The sequence below is a fragment of the Sciurus carolinensis genome, chromosome 4 (assembly GCF_902686445.1).
Source record: "Sciurus carolinensis chromosome 4, mSciCar1.2, whole genome shotgun sequence".
In the NCBI taxonomy this organism is placed as follows: Eukaryota; Metazoa; Chordata; class Mammalia; order Rodentia; family Sciuridae; genus Sciurus; species Sciurus carolinensis.
Genome location: NC_062216.1, coordinates 168,793,909 through 168,800,710, shown reverse-complemented (window position 1 = coordinate 168,800,710; position 6,802 = coordinate 168,793,909).

Below are 6,802 nucleotides of genomic sequence, written 5' to 3'. Positions count from 1 at the left end.
TATCCAAGGTGTGTGTGTGTGTGTGTGAACTGAGAAAGACTGAGCGCTCAAGAAACCCTCTGGAGTCCCAGGAGGGGACAGATCTTCTGAAGAATCCAGACATCCTCCACCCCAGGGCTGGGATGCTGGAACAGATGGCAGCTAGTTAAGAAGACAGGGCTGGACACTGGTCTGTGGTCACTGTGGGGTGGGGAGCGACAAGAGAAAACAGCTCCACCCAGAAGCAGATTTACTCTACTGACCTGTTCTGTCTTTTCTTCTTAAACATGAAAGAATTCAGATCTGAGACTTCTGATGGCTTAATAAGGAAAATATCATATTTTAGGGTTACTTTCACAGCAAAGAATGTTTTTAAAGTTATCCTGCTATTTACACATTTATATTTTATAAAGGATAACCCACCAATGTCAGAGAGGAGACAGGAGTCAAGAGTTCCCATTGCAGGGGCACTTTTACCTCGAGGTATTGTTGTTTTGTGTTAGACAGTTGAAACGTCAGGATCTGTTTGTTTTTTGTTTAAAGGCAATCTAGCAGAGCAGAACCCTGATAAGGTCATGCCTATGCAGTCCTGCACCGGCACGAGGAGACTGTGATCAAGTCTGCTACTCGTTACAGTACTGTGAACATCAACAACAAAAGTTGCTGCATGGAAAACACTGAATACAGGCCAAACAATCTCTTGCTTATGATACTGTGTTGCAAATAATGCCTAGGCCAGAGCAATGCAGGTGCCATGATGTATCACAGGCAAGATCAAAGGAATTATGTTAGAAGAAGAGGACTATGTAGGCCTTCCCATGTCACTCACTGCTCACCGGTATGGATAGCATAATAAATGCAGGGGAAGCAGAGAGATTCCATTTGGCTGCAGGACAGCGGATGGGGAAGAGAATCCTTTCTTGCTTGCCAGCAATAGCCCTCTTCCCCACAGAGGAGGGCAGTTCCCTCGTATTAAGAATAAGTTCACTTAACAATGATTAAAAGAGAAATTAAGAAGGAGAGGAGGAATTTTTGAACTGACATAAAGATTAACTTCAAGATCAGCACAAGGGAGGCGTGGTTTCCTGAGCTGAAGGGTTCTGGATTCAGGAAAGGATGAGCACTTTGTCCAGAAAACACTGGAGCCTTTGGGGTCCCACTGTTTCCCTGGATTAACACTGCACAGCTAGGATCAGGGATCCTGTACCATACTGGTGGTCAGGAGTTGCAGGCCCCCCAAACACGCCTGGTCATCCGACCTGCCAGCCATGGCAAGAGGCCTCGGGTCTCTTTCAACCCCACAGTGCCAACCTTGGCGCATCTTCTCTCACTCCCCCTCCCATCCAGGATGTAGGGACACCATGGACACAGAAACTGGAGAACAAGGACATAAAGCAACCCTTTTCCCCTCTGCCCTCCCCCCCTTTTGCAGAATGCATAGTTACAATTCACGTTACAAAATAAAGAAGCAATGATGACCACAATGGACCTTTTTTTTGAAAAAAGAAAAAAAATCCAACAACCTCTTCTTAAATTCAGTATCAAAATTCACATTTGCATAATAATACATTTCAAGGCCATTAGAGAGGAATGAGAGTGAAGCAAGGAAGTGGGGACTCCCCTCCTCCCTTTGTCTTCCTGAAGGAATCTAGCAGGGACTGCTTTCCTCTGTGGGGGAGTTGTGAGGAACTGTAGAAATGGCCCTTAGCATCCACCTGGTATTTCTTTAGATTATAGGGAGTGGGGAGAAGAGGTGGAATTGTTGAAAACAAACATCAGAACAAATGAAGAGACACTGCAGATTTGTTTCACTATAATAATTGCTGAAGAAATAAAACATGACTTCGGATTTTTCTTTTCTTTCTCACACAAGTCAATCTCAACTCTTTCAAAACCTTTTTCCTTGTGTGCAATACCCTGTGTGCATAAATGGCAAGATGATGTGAATTCCTTTGGGGAAAACAATGGCTTTCTCAGGACACAGGATGAAAGGGTAAAAATGTATAGCCCGAGCTACACACGCAGAAGCCAGCCAGAAAATACCTTCTTTACATGCATGAATGTGTCACAAATATCACCATATTCCAACTCTCCAGTGCTTACAGAAACACAAGAAATTAAACAGCCACACACACGCACACATGCACGGAAAACTAGGGAACATAGACACTAAAACCCAACCTGCACTCTCCAATTAACGTGGGCCTCTATCACCTGTGCAACTGCACCTCATCCCTCCCCTCCAGAGCCCCAGGATTTCTTATACACAGTTACATGTGCAACACTGATGCTGATGGAAGCTCAACAGCTGCCCCTGGCCGCCCCAGAGACCAGGCTGACCGTCTTCCTGTGTCCACCACAATGGGTGGCCTCCACCTCAAAGAGACGGTCTATAAACTCACCAAGGCACATTCAGAAGTACTTGAGTGATTTCTGGGACAAAATTAAAGAGGGATGTGGGAGGTGGTGTTTTAAACACATTTATTCTAACTTAACCTGAAATTTCTGGCAAGTGTCAGGCTAAAATGCATCACTTGTGAAAAAGACACTGCCTTTACAAGGTATGTGACTTCTTGAAGGGCTCTTGAGGTTTTTGCTTTGCTCTGCACAAAGACCCCTTTCACGTCTGGCAATCTACCGTCTTCTTCTCTGTGAGGCTGCTCTGCCTCGAAGTCCCTGCTACTTTATCAACTATCCCCTTCCCAAAGAGAGGCACACCTTCCAGTGCCACACAGAAATGCCCAGTTCACCAGGAGGCCCCAGAAGTCAGTGGGAAGGGAAAGGAAAGCAGTACAGAAGAATTGCCCTTTTTGAAAAATCCATCCCAACTTGATACTGGCTGGAAATGGATCAACTGTAATTGGGAATTTACTTCCAAAGCAATGACTCAGTTTGAAAACGAAGTCGAGGCATACTCTGCTTCAGGGAAACACTATTTGTTTTCACAGAAAACTTCTTGTCTGTGGAGTTTACTAGGCCTTTGCCCTTACATGAAAAGACAAGTGTTTGTCACAAAATGACTGAGACCCTCTGGACAGGGTGTGCCATGTTCCTGGCATGCAGCTTCTTGTTAAAAGCAGATCCAGGTGTAGAGCTGACTGAAAAGGGAACTATTTAAATTGTGAGGCAAACACTGGCAATTTCTGTCACTTTGCTTTTTTTTTGGGGGGGGGTTCTGGGTGACAGCATGAGATTGACAGTTTAAAAACAACTCAAACATTAGATATACTTCATAATCACTTAGGCCCTAGTCAAGTGATCACATGTGGATGCTGGCTGGTGGGAAGTCACTCTTTACTCCCTGCCCAGTGTTCCTCCTTCACCCTGTAGATGTTCATGGCCTCCTCTGGCAGTAGGGTAGGAGGTGGGGAGGTATTGTGGGCAGTTTAGGGAGGGCTGATGCTCAGTTTTTATTAAGTTATTACTATGTTCATAGGTTTTTGGAGTTGACAATTATTTCCAGTCTAAAGAATGTGCTATCACCACACTCTGTCAAAATTAAAAGGACAAGAAGAAAACACTATCACTGGACAAATGGGGACCTTCACATGCCTTTGGCACTGGCCATAAGCCTATAGATCATATCACAGAGTGTGCACAAAGCCTGGATGGATACACTGTTCCAGAGTGTTGATGTCCTTGTAGATTGAGACACAAAGGGGGCATGGTGTGGTGTGCAGCAGGGCTAGAGGGCACCCTATTTTTGTGAATGAGGTCAAAAGATAGACAATACAAAATTCTTCTCTGCACTATCACATGTGGCCTTAGTTTTACTCTCACAGGAGGAAACAAATCATCACAAAAATAAGACTTCTCTCTGCAGTAACATTAAGAAGTATAGTTAATGCATAGACATGAAGTGTGACAAAACTTGGCAAAAACACTGGAGAAGAAAATTTGTTTTTTGACCAGTTAAAAATATATCTACTTCTAGCAGAAGATCTTAGAACAAAAACGAAATAAAACTAAAAACTCAAACCCATAAATAACAAAGCTTTACATGCTGAATTTGGAGGAAAACTGAACTTTTTTGGGGGGTGGGGGGACTGGGGATTAAACCCAGGGCACTCTACCACTAAGCTACTCTCCAATTCTTTTTAAAAATTTGAGACAGAGTTTCACCAAGTTGCTGAGGCTTGCCTTGAACTTGTGATCCTCTTGCGTCAGCCTCCCAAGTCAATGGGATAACAGGTGTGTGCCACCATGCCCAGCTACAATGGGACCTTTTTTTACACAAAGACTCAATTGTGCCCTAATCTTAGAAATGGCTATTACAGCCAAGTCTGTTGAAAACACTCTGTTTACACTTGGAAGGAGACAGGCTTGGTTTGAGCATTTTGCTCAGCACACAGACACTGAGAGTCAAGATGATACTATACAAAAAATAAAATGAAAAAGGACACAGCATCTGAGGTTCAAATGGAATCTGGCTGTTAGCCCTAAAAAAAACATACCCCCCTCCATGAAAAGGGTGAAAATGAAAGGAATATTTGCAGTTAAAAGTCCATCAACATTTTTAGTTTCTGGTAGATATATTAATAAAGGTGCTTCCAAATTCTTGGGCAAGAATTTCTCTTCATTTTGTTCTCCTTCCCTTGCAAACCTTATATAGCACATTCAACCCACAGGAACTTGGAAGAACCAATTACTAACTTAGGCTACATTCATGTCAGAAGAGATGGAAAAATTCTTAGAACCACAGCCACAGTAACAGAAAATCAGCTGCTAAAGTGAAACTAACTGAAGAGCAGTAAATGGCTTATGTGGAAATAGGGAAGAGGGGGACAGGGACAAAGATGATGAAAGAATGTGGTTTGGAATCTTTCTTTTTTGTGTGGTGCTAGGGACTGAACCCATGGTTTGGAATCTTCACTTGAAGCACTGCTAAGTCCACTCTCGTGAGTGTTGTGAATGGAACACTTGTAGGGTCAGGGACAGAGGAGTTGGAGGTGTTATAGAGACCATCCATTTCTTTACAGTGTTGCAGAGACCTGAGTTTTTCAACACCTGAAGTGAGGTCATGGCACTGGATCTCACTGGCAGCATAGGTCCCCTGTCTGATGGAAGATAACCCTTTCCCTATTTCACACTTTTTTTCTTTTGGCTACTCATGTAGTAGACAGAAACCAAGTTCATGATGTTTAAGAGATATACACAATTCTATCCACTCTAGTAATAAAATGTTAAAACAACAACACATAATCTAGTACAAAATGGAACACTCACGCTTACATGTCCAAAATGTGTACAAAATAAATCTATGTAACAAGGGTGGCCTCTGTACATGTGCCAGAATGTACTGGAAAAGAGGACATGCCCACTGAATTTTCTAAGTACACCAAAGCCACCTAACTTCTTGGTAGGCATGGCTCTTGCTAAAGAATACCATGGAAAAAAAAGAGCTTTCCTTTTTCATGACACCCTCACCATAACCTGTTCTTAGGTCACTGCCAACCAATAAAGCAAAGCTTCCAGCAAGCTGACAAAGAGCGGGTGGGCTAGGGGAAAGGAAGGGAGAAGACAGGCATAGAAAAACAGGAACCTCCTTCCACTGGCCCAGGACAGAGACTTTCCCGATCATGGGAGGAATAACCATTACACACCAGGAGAAGTCAACGCTGGGTAAGGGAGGGCACACACACAAGGAAGGAACTTGGCATTTCACATATCACAACATAAAAGCCTACTTAGCTTCCTTGATTTCTGTTCATCTATTTAATTTAGCCTACTGTCTTTGGGGCCTGTCCAGGACCACTCAAATTACCTTCCTGGGCAAGCATCCTACCAGCTGTGGAGGGACTGGACCATGGGCACATGTGTGTCCCCTGCCTGGGATGTCTGGGTGTGTGAGCTGAAGGCACTAAAGCGGCTTTGGAGACACTGCAGGCGGCGACCCACCCACTCCCTTCCCTTGGAGCCGGAGTCTCTTTCCCACTGTGAAGCTTAACGTTTGAAAGAAGCTGGGGTCATGCTGGCCCCAGGAGGGATAGGAAAGGAGAACTGAACATCCCAAACTGAAACACTCCAGATCTCCGAGGAGGGAGGGAGATAATTAAGCAGCAGATCTTCAAAACAGCAATTAAAACAAGCACAACAGTGGCTGGGAGCTCAGAAAGTAAAATCACTCGTTCCTTATTAGATTCTTCTATGCTTTCTCCTCCTCCTCCCATGACAAATGGAGGTGAGACAGACATTCTTCATTAATAGAACAGTCCATATATAATTTCCTCTAGTAATGCCTATGTTTAAAATTTGTTCCAAACATTATTAACCTATATTTCCTAACTCTTTACATAGATTCTCAGCAATCCAACCGTACTATTTTACAGATTAGAATTACTCTTTTTTTTTTCTTTCTTTATTTTTAAAGCTGTTGTTTCTTTCTGTATTCCTTTCTTTTGTTGCTGGGGTTGAAGGGACAGGGAGAAGGGTTTCACTGAAAAAATAAAAATGGCTAGGGGAGGTTCCAGTTTAGCCTTACAGGGAAAGGAATGAGGTGACGGCATTCCCACTCTGTACAGACATTGCCTGTTACATTACATGGGATTTCAAATAGTCCATGATGGTGCTCTCAGAAAGCTTAATCCTTCTCCCATATTTTTTAAGATAATGAATTTACCTGTTGCTGCTAAATTGATAATTTTTAAAAAATATTTCTATGTGATTTAAAATGTATGATTCCCCCAGTATGACAATAACATTTGTGGAGACTTTTCTTTTTATATTTTTTTAAGTAAAAATTGTTTAAACTTTTTGAAGTTTCAGGAACTTGTAAAAGTTTATTAACAGGAAAGAAACAGCCGTCTATCTAGGATAAGATACG